General features: G+C 45.5%; 1 long non-coding RNA gene across 1 annotated transcript; it reads left to right on the top strand.

Annotated features, from left to right (window-relative positions):
• The first annotated feature begins 3,225 nt into the window (after window positions 1-3,225).
• Window positions 3,226-13,579, top strand: LOC148345905 (uncharacterized). The gene is made up of 3 exons (XR_015848356.1): window positions 3,226-4,183; window positions 6,128-6,229; window positions 13,037-13,579. It is a non-coding gene; the product is annotated as an uncharacterized LOC148345905 (long non-coding RNA).
• Window positions 13,580-14,846: the final 1,267 nt, after the last annotated feature.

Here is a 14,846-nt window from a genome sequence, read left to right as displayed (position 1 = left end):
CGATGCCTTTCAGGAATTTTCATCTGGCTTTTCCGAGCGGATGCCGGCGTTCCCGCGGCAACTGACCGATTTCTCAACCGTATTTGGAGGTCAGAAAAAAAGGGTAAGAAAGAAAAAAAACCTCCCCGCACGGCCGAGAGTTAGCTTTAAATGTGGGTCGGCGTTAAGCTTTTAGGAAGTCCTTTCCCCTCCCCGGCTTCCTTCCTTTTCATATTTTGGAGTTTTGCTCACGCGGCGTCTCTCACCTCCACCAGACGCTCCAACGTGAAAGTTTGCTTTCGGTGGCGCTAGGTGAAACCAGGCTCTCGAACGCACCGCCCTCTGGGGTTTAAAAGAGTCAGGGAACCAATCAGCGCTCAGGGCTGTTGGCGCCGAATCAATAATCATGACACACAGACTATTGCAAACCACAGACTATTATGACAGCATCCCCTGATCTAAAACCTACATGAGGGCAAGGAAAACCTCCACATGAGGAAAATGAAGAAACCTTGAGAAGGGAGCGCGCATGAGGTCATCCCCTTCCAGGATGACCAGGCTGCAATAGATGTTGCAGTAACAAATAATACACAGATTTTGTCAACCTAAAATCTAGGTTATTCACATGCTATGGAATAGAAGTGTGTTTGAAGCCTAGATTGAAACACTTCCACTGAGGTTGCAGATCCAATCTCAGGGGGAAGAGCGAGGCAGGTACTTAAAGCGGTACGCGGGCATCAACATCAACATTCTATCCTGCGATTGTATTTTGACAGCGTACTGACGTCTCTCTCCAATAAACCAGAAGGCTTTTAAGTTGAGCGGAAGAAGGAAAACATCAACTTTTGACACTCCCGACGAAGGTTTTGACGGCGTTTCATCTTTGCGGCTCTTCTCTCTCTTTGAATAGATTTTTCATCCCTGCGTCTCCTGATGAAGAAGGTGGGACGGGAGCCCTCGCTTTCTCGCAAATGTGTCCTTCCCCCACGGCGAGATTTTTCCATCCTTTCTTCTGCCGCGCGACGCATGTCGCCCGATAAGAAGAACAAGGTTTTTTGTTTTGAAATAGACTTTCAAGATGCCGTCCCTGCACCGGCTGGAAACGTGAACTAAGTGGACTACCATTAAGGGCAAAAACGGCGCGCCAATTTGTTTGATACCTCGGATGGGAGGGGAGGAAGAAAGTCGAGTCATGTTTATTTGTTTGGCCCTTAATCACAAGGAGCCTCAAAAGGCTGCACAGACCACAGACTATTATGACACCTTCCCCTGATCTAAAACCTACATGAGGGCAGGGAAAAACTCAAAATGAGGAAAATGAAGAAAACTTGAGAAGGGACCACACATGAGGTCATCCCCCTTCCAAGAGGACCAGGCTGCAACGGAGACGTTGAAGAGAAGAGATACAAGACTAACAGGATAAGTAATGAATCGTTCTGAGTTTCAATGTTGCTGCTTTTACTTGATTATAAAGGAAACAAAATTGGTGTCAGATCACCCTACGGTAGGATGTCTCATCAGGGTAGGACTTTTCAGCAAAAAGAGAAGAAATAGAGAAAGGAAAAGACAAAGAAATAATGGGAGAAGAGAAAAAGAGAGTGAGAAAGTGAGAGAGCAAAAGAGAGGAATGGAAAAAGGGAAAGAGAGAGAGAGAAAAAGAGATTGAGATGGAGAAAAAGTAAGAAGAGAAAAATAAGAGAGAAAAAGAGAACGACAGGAAAAGAAGAGTGGGAGAGAAAAGAGAGAAAGCGAGAGACTGAGAGAGAACGAATTACAGCTGCAGTTGCTTTGCGAGCGGCGCCTGGATTTGGAGACGTCAAGTGGACATATTGACAACTGCAGCTCATTTTTCTCCTGTGCTTTCCGCATTGTCTTGTGTTGTAGAAATTGGAGGTCCGATAATCGAGAGAAAGTCTTCTCATAAGTGGATAAGAGAAATAGACAGAGAGCCAGCTTCGTTATGGAGGGAGATGTCACTTTATTGATGCGTCAATAAAGATCTCACAGAGCTAGGAACATGACAATGTATTTAAAGCTGGTAGTGACGATTAGGCTTCGATTGAGTACACCCCAAAAGGCGGTCCTGTATCACGTATCAAGTACAGAGCGTCCCGTCCCTTGCACGCTATCTTCAAGGAAACTTAATGTCTGCCAAGAGTATCTTCAAGGATGTCTACCCGACCTTTTCCCACAAACGTAAGCAAGTCTTTCTAAATTTCTACATGTATGCAAATCCATTCTACATTTGCAAGTGTATTTGCCACAACACTTGCAGGCTGGATTAAAACCCTTCTCGGGCCGTATCCTGCCTTCTTTATTTTTTAACCCTTTTTTAATGTTTCTCCTTTTTATCTTGTTTCCCTAGCTTTTTACTTCTTCTTTTATTCTCTAGTTTCTTTTTTTCTTTTGTTACTTCCTTTGCTTTTTATGTCTAACATTTTCCATTTTTCTCACTTGTTTCCTTTGTTTGCTCCATATTTCATTTTTGTCCGTTTTTTTCATTCTGGTTGGACGGGTGGAAGGAAGGGAGCAAGAGAAGCGGGTCGGGTGGAAGGGAGGTGGGAAAGAGGCCGAATCCGAGGTCGATTCGCTCGGCGCTCAGAAATCCCAAAACAAATTCCTTCCAAACGAAAGATCAAAGCTCCCACTTGTGTCCTTCTCGTCAACATCCAGGCCACCAGACTAGACAAGAAAAAAACAAGCGCCGGGGAAAAATTGATGACGATAAAACAATTTTCAGTTTTAAAATACTCGTCATGTTTACTCTCAGAAGCTGAAATCTCAACACCTGATTAGCGCCTGCGCTAACGCGCTAGCGCTAATTGGGACCATTAGGCACGCGGGGACCTCTTGAATTATGCAAAACTCTCATTCGGGAATTTCACCCCATGACAAATTATCAAGCCAGCTGATAAATGCTCCGCGATGATGATAATGAGGATTATCCCTATTTGCAGGATCTGTGAAGGGTTTAGCATTCGCTAGTGTGTTCGTGCGGGTGCTTGAAATCTTTGAAAGAGCTTGTGTTCCTCTCCTGTTACCGGTGGCCACGGAAACCAGTACTATTTGTTTCACGTTGGGGAGCAAACCCCTAGCTGAAAAAGCGGCCTGGAGAGGGATGGGCACCGTCAGCCTGTATTTGCCCAAATCGCATAACAGGAAGTGGTGCCCCAACGACCCCAGCGGGTAAGGGATCCGTGAGTTTATAAATGCTTGAAATTGTTGCCCTGTTTCTCAACAGTCTGCTTAAAAACGAGGGCGACAATTGCCGTCGCGTTTCTTCTTTCCCGATTGACGACATTATTGGATTGCGTCATCTCCCCCTACAGGAGAGGTGCATGCTACACCGAAACGGGCGCTATGAATGTACATAAGTGCTAGGATTTGGCATCCGTTCTGGACAATTGTTCAAAGAAAATGTTGGCAGCGTTTCTCGGTGGAGGAACTTTCTTCAAGTCAAAACGTAAGCCGCCTCTATTTTTTTACGGGGAAGGATTCGTCTCCAAAACAAATCTGTGATTTACTCCACATCCTCTAAAAATCGTATGTCTCGATAAACGCACGCTCGAGAATAAAAACGACAGATGTAAATTGCAGATGTAGTTGTGTGTCCGCAAAATATACCAAGTTTTCTTCTAAGATCATGGAAAAATCTGCTTTGAAAGTCCTTGAAAAAGTGCTTGCATTTGGACATGAAAATGGCTGTAGTAACCCTGTCCTTTGCGCCTGTGGCTGTTGCCTGCGCCGTCTTTTAAATATTGATGGGATTCAATATGCCCGGGCTGATTTTCCAATGTTTTCAAGAGCGTCCGAATCCTCGGATGAATTCGAACACGGAGAGAGTCGGTCGGGGTTTTGTCTTTTCCGGGGATAACATACTCGATGTTGTATTATTGAAAGTGAGGCCATGAAAAATTCAAATGGATGTTTATCGGGACGGATGCTTTCAATCGGCTTTATTCTTCTGGGGGAAAAAAAAAGAGCGAGTTCTCGCTCGCTGCGCATTTTCCGCGATGCGGCGCGTCGGGTGTGAAAAGATTTTGACACTTTGAGTGTTATTTATAGGAAGAACATTTGCTGGACTTATGTAACGGAAGAGGTGGGCAATTCCCTTTTCTGAAAATATGCCGGACCTCCATTTTGCATAATACTAATTGCGTTTCTTTCTAAAAGGGAGCATGGATCCGACCCGTCCATAACACCGGTAAGAGTACGTTGAGTCAAGTCGTGACAAATTATTAAGTGACGTCCCTTCAGTCACATTTCCTCGAAAACATTCCGAGGCTTTCTCCTTTTTGGAACTTATATGAGTGGTCTTATGCGGTCGCCTTGTGGTACCCTGAATTATTAAAGATGGCCTGCTAGGGCGCTCCTATTTCTTCTCGCGTCACCTGGCTTTCAAAACCATATATCAGCATTTCTTTTCATTGTAATCGCCCGTGTCTGCGCCTTTGGCGCCAACTGCCTCAGGCTCTGAGTGACTCCCTGTTCTTATTTAAACTCACTCCTGTCTGTCGCCTTTTGTCAGTCCGTCCGTGAATCTCCGTGATACAAGGCAAGCCTATTTTGGCCCTCACTCTCGCCTGTCCCGTTTTTTGCTTCCGTTTGTCTCCCGATTTGACCTGTTTTGATCCCGACCACGTCTTGCTCTCCCAGTCCCGGCTACCGACCAGTTTTTCGCCCCTGACACCGCCATCGCTCGCTACGGAAGATCCACTTTCGTGTTCGGATCACAAGCCGAGTGTATGAGAGCGAACACCGGATCGCGGGCGTACCCCTTCCTCGTTCCGTCAATAAAACTTGCGGTAAATGTCAGCGAGTGGGTCCTGTTTCCATTCTGGTCCCGACAAAGCATTTCATCGTGGAAACGATAAAAAAAATTACCCAAAAAACAGACTATTTTTGGGAATAATAAGAGCAAAAAGATGTTGACATGTACATTTTATTTTTGTTTTTTTTTTGTCTATAAACAGAACACATTGTTAAATTCATTTTGAATCACCAATTTAATTCAAAATCCTACAGTACATCGTGTCAGGACCAGAACAGAGACAGGACCTACTTGCGTTGCGTTTCTCTCGAGTTTTATTGGAAGAAAAGAAGGGTTGCGCCCACGATCCGGTGATTGCTAGACACGGGAAGCAGGTCGCTCTGGACGCGGAAGTGGATCTTCCGTGGTGAGCGATGGCGGTGTCGGAAACGGAAAAAAACAGGTCTGTCACCGGGACAGGAGAGCAGAAACGTGGTCGGGGTCGTAAGCGAGTCGTAAGACGGGATAGGAGAGAAGTCGTAGTCGGGATGGAAGAGCAGACGTGGTCGGGATCAAAAAACGAGTCGAAGCCGGGAACAGATGGGCGCAAAAAACGGGACAGGTCTGGATCAAAAGAGGCTTGCCTCGTGTCTACTGAGGTTCGCAGACGGACTGACAAAAGGGGACAGATGAGACTGGGTACAAATGCTGATCGGGAGCCAATCGGAACCCGCGGCACAGCTGAGTCACATCAGTAATCGTGACACATCCCTTTTAAGGACTATATTTTGGTATACGCATTGAAAAACTCCATATGTAATACAGGTCGCTCAGAAGTGTTTTTCTTGCAAGAAAAATTTGGATAAATACATGTTTCTATATTCACATTATCGATGTGTTCATTTTTTTCACTCAATGTTTTTATACAGCATTTTGCGCTGCAATTCAAGTGCTATACTAAGACATTTTGATTTCATTTAATAATAAAGCACACAAAAATTATTTCATTACTGCTTTGGAAAAAAACATAATTGTGTGACTTTACTTGAGCTGTGTCATTCTAATGTCTCCCTTCCTCTCGTACGCAGATGCTTTTTGTTCATTAGCTTTGCCGCCTAATAAACATGTCACTCTGCTCGTGTGTCTACGCTTGGGCCTACCTCCACAAATCAGATATGGCTTTAAGGTTGAAAGACTTGTCCTTGATTGGCGACCTTTTATATACTGATAACAGAAATTGTGACTCTGAACAAACCATGACACACAATTAGCATTTGTTAGCATTTGACATTCAAGACCATGAGGACTGTTTGGAAACAGTTCAGCCATTCTTAGGTATTCCTTTCTGATTTTATATTTTTTCCAATGTGTTTTTTCCTTTTCTATCATCTCTCTCAGATGAGCGGAAAACGGAGGGCAGAAGACAATCTGTATTTCCCATCAGGGGACACGGATCATCTCCGCTGGGGGCCACACGCAGGAAATATTTTCCTTTCTCAGGTATTTTTCTTCTCATCCTCAGAATTAAGGTTACGATTCTGACTGAAACGTAAGAGGCGATGCCCTTCTCTGAAGTACTACAGTGGAACCTCGGTTCTCGACCATAATAGGTTCCAGAACCCTGTTCGAGAACCGATTTGTTCGATCACCGAAATCATTTTTCCCGTTAAAAATAATGTCAATCGTTTGAATCCGTTCCAACACCCTGAATGTTTACCATGAATGTTTAACGTAAACATGAAGCTAACCCAGGCTCATCGTACGTTCGCGTTATCGTAATCTTCCGTACGAAAGATGACGCCAACATGAACGTGTAAAAATAAAAAAATCTGGTCGTTTACAAGTCATTTAGCACCCGGGTCTCCACAACAAGTGGCTAGCGCTTCATTGGAAAGGGGGCTCCGTTCCAACACCCTGAATTTTGGGCTCAGTTCCAACACCCTGAATGTTTACCTCGAATCATAAATCTAACCCAGGCTAATCGTACGTTCGCGTTATTGTAATCCTCTGTACGAAAGATGGCGCTAACACGAACGTGTAAAAAAAAAGATAGAGAAAAGAATTATGAATAGGATTTCTTACCTTTCAGCAGAAGGCGCATGCTGTATTCCCTAGCAAGATCGGAAACTCGCACAACTCTTTCATATTTAGCTATTATGTCTTTCTTAAAGGCAATAGTTGTACGAACAACTTTTCTTTTTTCACCTGTCCTGCTTGCACCGAGCTTCTTCTGAAGCATAGTTAGGGGCTAAAACACTCCGTTCACCGATATACAAAGCGAAAGCAAAAAGAGACGAGTGCGCACGTGATAAGAGTTGGTCACGAGGGGTGGGGGCCATCTACACCATCTACACCCGTACGCCGCTCAGCATGGCACCCTAGCGTACGCACTCACGCATTACCGGCGTTCGAACTCCGAATTTTTGACCGAACAGCGAAGCAAGAATTTCTCTAAATTTTTGGCCGAACTCCGATTCGTTCGAACTAAGAGGCGGTCAAAAACCGAGGTTCCACTGTATTTCGTTTGTATTTAGGGAAGTCAATGAATCTGTCACGAACCAGGAACGGAGACGGGACCCAACAGCGTTCGTTTTACTCAGATTTTGTTCAGAAAGAAAACAGTGCTTGCGTCTGTCACGGGTAGCAGATAGCAGGAACGCGGAAGTGTCGAGCGGGGATAGTCACGAGTGGCAGAAAATCTGGTCGGTAGCCGGGACAGGCGAGCAAGGGCGGTAATTGAGTCCAGAAATGAGGTCGGCAACAGGTATCAGGCAGGAAACAGGGCAGGATCGTGTCGGAAAGTACAAAAGCTTGCCTAGCTGAGAGCATAGGTTCGCAGACGGTCTGACGGGTTCCTTTCAGAAGACGGGAGTTTAAAAAGAGTTTAAACAGCCAATCGGGTCCCGTGACTGTTGGCGCCAACGGGGCAGCCGCAGGTGCCCTGAACCAGTAATCGTGACAGTCGTCAAGGAAGATTGAGCAGTCTTCATTTCTCTTCATCTAAATGTATACGGTTGGATGAGAGCTTATCTCTAACAGTAGATTCCCAGGCCGTTTGCGGCTGATGTTTTACACTAAAACAGGATCGGCGACGGCCGGGTTGCGTTTGTGGCCCACGGACCGTCGTTTGTACACCCCTCTTACAACAGTTTGATCAATGACGTAGTAAATCGATTTGAACTGTATTTTCTGTTTTTTTCCCTAAAAACAGACTCAGCAACAGGTGGGCATTTGTGGCCCGCGGGCCGTCATTTGCCAACCCCTCTTAAACTGTTGGATTTGTTAGCTAGTAAACGGTTTCACGTTTTCGGCTATTCTGGTTTTCCCCTAAAACCGAATCGGCGGCGGGTGGGCACACTCGTCCTGGCTAATTAATGACCCCAACGGGAGGAAACCAGACTTCATGCCACAGTTGGCTGCGTACTGTAAAGATGTCTAGAGTTGTGTCCTCATTGGTGCCCCAATGGCCCAGATGGTTAAGTGATCCATAAACTGGGAGACCAGAATAGAATAGAATGACCCCAAAACAGGCCAAGAACCACCTGCTGTGGAGAAAGATGTCCAGAGTTGTGTCCTCATTGGTGCCCCAATGGCCAGGGCAGTTAAGTGAACCATAAACTTTGAGAACAGAATAGAATAGAATGACCCCAAAACAGGCCAGGAATTGTCCGCAGTGGAGAAAGTTGTCCAGGGTTATGTCCTGTCAACGGAAGGGTCCGGGTCAGGTTTTAAACCTTCTCCAAAACGCGGACGGAGGTGGCCTCCATCCTATTTCCGATAATCCGCTTACGCAATACTTTCATCCGATTAGACGGGAACGCTGGACGGCTTTCCTTTGCGATCCCTGGAGAAATGCGCAAAAGTCTCCGTTCCCGCCCCAAAATCCGCTTCTTTTTCTCTTTGCCTAACGGCAAACGCGAGTCACCCCGAGCGATAAGCCGGGAATCGAGATTGGCCCTCGCGTGTCGACTACAAAAAAACATCACACGTCGTGCGTAAAACGGGGACCTCGCGGATGAATCCGTTCCGAAAAAAGACAAAATACTACCGTCGTCGTACCGTAATACAGAAATACACGACAAGGTATGACAGAAATACCACAAAAATACATCAAAAGTAATACTACAAAAATAAGAAAGAAAAGTATGACGTAAATACAACAAAAACCATGCTACAAAAAGACTACAACATAAAAGTACAGTAAAACTTAATATCACATTGAGTGCCTTAAACCTTATATATTACAACAAAATACTACTACGACAGTCATGTTATAAAACAGAAATACGCTATAAAAAGGTACTACAAAAATATGAGAAATATACTCCAAAAATCCTACTCCAAAATACTACAGTTATACTACAAAAACAAAATTTCTGAGTGGTAAGGTGGGAATGTTTATCCTGTGAAATATATCTCGCCGTGTCTCCACTACAAAAATACGACACGATTCAATATCAAATTTAGTGCTTTTTGATTTTTTTATTCTGAAAAGAAAACAAATACTACAGAAATACACATACCATAGTACCGTAAACATATCATAAAGAACTACTAAAAGCCTACAAAGGGACCTAATATTATGTCATTTTGCCTTCGTTGTGAGCGTTTCAAACCCAATTTGATGACACTCATCAAGAAATCTAAAAAGACATTGCATGTTGAGTTCTGTATGTATATTTATTCAGCAATGACAACAGCCATCTTGTACTATGTCCAGGGAGCAAAAAGGGCCATTTTCTTTTCCTGAGAAACCGTAAATGGCTGCACGACGGCGAATAACCTCCTTTCAAACCGCTCGAGCCGAGTCGACCGAGTCTTCTTTCATCTCTCATCCGTATTTTGGGGGAACTATGAACGAAGGTCATTTCACGATAAACGATAAAGACGGCTATAAACGCAAAAGATCAAAAATGGAAATGAAGGATTTAGAATCGCGCTGCCGTCTGGCTGCTATCGTTTGTATGCGGCGCACAAAAGCGCTTCTCTCTTCATTCTCGCTCTAATCGCCCTTCCACATTTATCTAGCGTATAAAATGCATTTCATTCTTTATGCAACGTTACGACGGAATATAACGGGTCCTGGATCTCCCTCTCTGTTACCCGGGTCTGTGAAGGGTTGAGCGCGTTATTCTGTCACGGCATTGGTCGATAGGTTATACAGATGGCACTGAGACCACGCCCCCCGCCATGGCGTAAGGCACTCATAAATAGGGGATTTTCACTTCATCATGTTATATAGATTGTCATGATGCTTTGAGCATTTCTGTCTGGCAGGCCGGACGAAAAAGCCCCACGTGGCCCGCGGACCACGGTTTGACCACCACCCCCCTCCCCTTGAAAGATAGTGTATGTTAGCGTATCGTGCAGACTTCCATGGTAGCAGAGGCTCTTCTTCATTCGTTTCGACATAGCAGGAAATGAGCCGCTCATCTGCCCGGGGTCATAAATCTCAATTAGAACGCTGGCGGCGGTCTGGAGATTGCCTCCGACTCATCGCAGCGAGCGCTAAAAAAAGAAAAAGAAAAAAAAAGGATAACATATGTCAGGAATCGATCTCATCGGATGTTATCAGCCAGTAGATCAGACATCTGGCGAGCGAGGATGCGACGTCTCTGTCAGATCATCATTCGGTTTTCTCTAACGGTGGAAGTATTTCATCAGCCTGACCGCAACTCTCGACTTTTGCTTTTTTGCGACGACGCCGTTGAAAAATCCACACCAGATAAACCGCAACAAAAAAGTGTTCGTCGGAGTAGAACTGCTACAAAAACTGGCAACCACGGAGGACGCGACTCTGGACAACTTTCTCCACTGCGGATGGTTCCTGGCCTGTTTTGAGGTCATTTTATTCTATTCTATTCTGTTCTCAACGTTTATGGCTCACCTAACCGCCTGGGCCATTGTGGCACCAATGAGGACACAACTCTGGACATCTTTCTCCACTGCTGGTAGTTCCTGGCCTGTTTTGGGGTCATTCTATTCTATTCTATTCTATTCTCACAGTTTATGGATCACTTAACCATCTGGGCCATTGGGGCACCAATGAAGACACAACTCTAGACATCTTTCTCTACTGCTGGTAGTTCCTGGCCTGTTTTTGGGCTTAAGGTGAGGGTAAGACCTAAGGCCAGGTTTAGGGTTGGATTTAGGCTTAGAGTTAAGGCTAGGGATAAGACCACCAGTCCATTCCTTGATGTTGTGGGCCCACTTCTTCTCCTGCCCCCTTGGCCAGTCCTGATGATCTTTTGACGTGACCGTAGCACTCCAGTTTTCAATCAACTCAACAGTCCTTGGGAGGGTCCACTGTGGCCTCCGATGGTTTGGTTTGTCACATGGGCCGATGTCCTGGACATTCCTTTCCGGTTTGGCTGTGAAAGTCCATATCTCTGAAGACGGAAGTAACCGGCGCTTGCACGAGTTTGATCTTTGATTGGACTGCTACGTTCTCGTCCATCCGTTCAAGTTGAAGTCTGGCACCGGCGGCTGCGCTTTGAGATATCCTGGCTGTGATTTCTGGTTCGGAGCCCTCTTCTGCCGTGACGGCTCCAAGATATTTACATTTGGTGACGGCTCGAACCTCTTTGTGCTTGACGCTGTCAGCCTTTTCGTTTTTTTCTGCGCTGATCTCCATCCCGTACCTGGTCCATGCTTTGTCCAGGCCTTCGAGCAAATTTCGGAGTTCCTGTTTTTCTCCCGGCTCTCAAACCTGTTTTCTTTTTGTGCCGCATACGAGAGAGAGAGAGAGAGAGAGAGAGAGAGCGGACGAGCGAGCGGAATGGCAATTACGGCAAATGTCGGCCAGATCATTTGCATGCAAATGACTTTTTTATTTATCCAAGGTCAGTTTTCCACTCCGCGTCCCGTGTTGCGCCCATCCCTCAAATGTCGACGAGTGCAAAAAACAAGCAAAAAACCAGGGGACGAAAAGTGATTTCCAAAAGGCCTGCTGCTACGTCGTCTGCGTCGAACCTTTATTTTGTGGAACAACCAATCCGTTTACGGTCAAACCTGGCACCTATTTGTTCCCTTTCAAATAGCATGAAAAATATCGATTGGAGTTTATTTTGAAAATCTTTCAGGCTCCGTCTAAATGTGTCGTAACCCTTGGCTCGACCGTAACCTTAGTTTTCAACCCTAACCCTAGCCTTAATTTCAGCTCTAACCCTAAACCTAGCTCTATACCCTAGCCTTTACCCTAACCTTCATCTTATTCCTAGCCTTAACTCTAAGCCTAAATCCAACCCTAAAGCTTGACCCTAGGTCTTACCCTCACCTTGAGCCCAACTTTAGTCTTTACCACAACATTTGCCTTAACCCTAGCTCTAACCTTAAACCTAGCCCTATACCCTAGCCTTAATTTTAGCTCCAACCCTAAACCTAGCTCTATCCACTAGCCTTAACCCTAAGTCTAAATCCAACCCTAAACCTGGCCCTAGGTCTTACCCTCACCTTAAGCTCAACTTTAGTCTTCACCCCAACATTTGCCTTAACCCTATCCCTAGCCCTAGCCTCAACCCTTAGCTTTCAACTGACCCAATCTCTCAATTCTAACCCTAGCCTTAGCTAGGTCTAAAGCCTAAATGAATTTTTAAAGCCATATCAAGTCGTCTATAACACTTTGCTATTTTTCTCTAGCGAGCATTTCTCGCAATTGCATGAATCACTTTATTGGTTCATTTATTTTTCCCAGTCGTCTATTTTTCTCAAAGCCCGCACTCGATACAATCTCTCGAAATATTGACAAAGCGGCCGGCGCCATTTTGCGGAATATCTACGAGGGAGGAGGCGCCGCCTTCAAAGTGCCTCGTAAATGCCACGCTCGCTCGCCGCCTGCATTTAAATAGAAATATTAGCCGGCGAGCTGGCGCAACTCTCGCCTTGCCTGTCGTTGGGAAGAAAGGTTTTTTTTTCTTTGCCATTTGTGACCTCTTGGATCCAACGAGTCCAAAAACAGAAACGCCGCTCCTAAATCGAAAGTTCCTTCAGCGCGAGTCCCCCGAAAGCCAATCGGCGTAAATCCCAGCGAGGGATTTGCATCAAGATGCAAAAAAGTCTCGGCACGTGCCCGGATCTCCTCATAAACGCTGCGCGGTGGCCATAAACTTTGGACTTTTATGGGGCAATGCTCATAAATCTTGCCACTCGTTTGTCAGCGCGAGCATTCAAACGCTCATAAATAACAAAGCCCTCATTTTTTTCCCCCCGCGGGTCGTCTCCGGGAGAGTCGTCTCGGATGTTCTGCCTGATATAGAGTTTTGGGTTTTCGACCGTGATCTTAATATCCATTTTTTCCTTGAACTGCAGCGCTTCTCCTCAGTAGGGTCGCGGGGGTGCCGGAGCCCATCCCAGCTCTCTTCGGGCAGTGGGCAAGACGCCCCCTCAACTGCTTGCCAGCCCATCAGAGACAGACAACTCACTCACTCCTAGGGACAATTCGGACGGGCCATTTCACCTGACATGCATCCCGGAGGAAACCCACGCAAGCACGGGGAGAACATGCAAACTCCACACAGGAGGTTCCATCTCATGACTTTAAAACTGTGGCACACCCGCTAACCACTCCTCCGCCGTGCTGCCCTAATGTTACTATATATATAAAATCATGAATTGATATCGATTTCTTCTGTAACTGACTTTCCAAGTGACGCTTAGTTTTTGAATCTCCTGCTTAAAGGCACAGCATGTAATATTTGACCACGAGATATTGCCAAATTGTATCGTACCACCGAAAACGAGTGCTACAATGCACAAGAAAGAATACAAACAATGGGGACTCAAAGTACGTCTCGTTTTTTTGTCCAGCTTTTCATTATGAAATAAAAAAAAGAAACAAAAAGTTATAAAATAAAAAGAAAGAACGTATCTAAAGGGAAAAAGAGAAATGATAAAGAGAAATAATCAAATATTAAGAACAAATAAAGACGTAAGAAGGAAAGAAAAAGTGAAAAGAGAAAGACGAAGAAAAAGAAAAATGTAGGAAAAATCGAGAAAAAAAAGGAAAAGAAAGATTGAATGAGAGGGAAAGAAAAAAAAATCAAGGAAAATTTAAAAAAATAAGGAAAGAAACATTAAGAAATAGCAAAAAAGGAAAAAGAGGAAAAAATAAATACATGGATGAAAAAAGGCTTTCTTATTTTCCTTTTTTTCCTTCTTATTCATTTCTTTTTCATTTTTTTCTTTCCTTTTCTTTCTTTTTTCCGTTTTTCCTTTCTTTTTCTCAATTCCTCTCAGGCTTTTTCACGAAACGGGCTTCCTCCTCCGAACTCCGCCGAGTTTTCCGCGCCGTCGGCGGAAAACGGAACGGGAATGTTAATGTCCCTTTAAACGTCGTGCGGGAAGATCCGACGGCGGGAATTCTCCCCTTCTGCCGTCCGACCCGAATTCTTTCCCGTTCTTCGCTCGTCAGAGTTAAGAGTGCGGCTCGTTGCGAACGAACCGCCGAATGGAAACGCTCCAAAGTGTCTTTTATGCGAGCTGCGGTCAAACTTGCAACTGGGAAAATAGTTGACAAGCTTTTTCTATTCCATTTTCTTTTCACTTGGACGCCAGCCCGCTCATTATGATGTCGGAAAAAAGCCTTTTCCGTCGGATGGAATGGATTATAGTTGTGAACGAGATTTCAACCCAACCTAACCTGACCTTGACCACACATTGGACTCGGGTGCGAAAGCGCATTCATTCATCCCTTAAAAAGGTTTTTGGGTCCGCTTCCCGAGTCGGATAAGGGCTCTCCGTCACCGATCTCCATGAATCGGGCCGTCGCGTCTTCGCCGTCGCGGGTATTAACGAGGGTCGCCGGGGTGGCGCTAATGCGGCATTAGCGCTCCCGCTCGGGGAATCCGGCCCGGGAGAAAGGACCCCAGGAGCCGCTCGGGGACCTCGGAGTCGCTTCGTTTGCTGCCGGCGAGCGGCTCGGGCCAAAGTTGGGCCGGCTGTTATTAAGCCGGACCCCGTGGAAGGAGCCCTTGTCGCTCGGTCCTTCCGACCGCCGTTGGATTAGAATTCCATTAACTGTCAATTCCGGACGACGGAGCTCACCTGATCCAAAGTCAGACGGACCGCTAGAGAGTTGAGATTCGGGCTTAAACCTGCTTATCTGATGGACTCCTTTGGT

Source organism: Urocampus carinirostris, chromosome 20 (genome assembly GCF_059441175.1).
Source record: "Urocampus carinirostris isolate Australia breed hairy pipefish chromosome 20, RoL_Ucar_1.0, whole genome shotgun sequence".
NCBI classification, from domain to species: domain Eukaryota; kingdom Metazoa; phylum Chordata; class Actinopteri; order Syngnathiformes; family Syngnathidae; genus Urocampus; species Urocampus carinirostris.
This window is presented reverse-complemented; position numbering and strand designations above follow the sequence as displayed.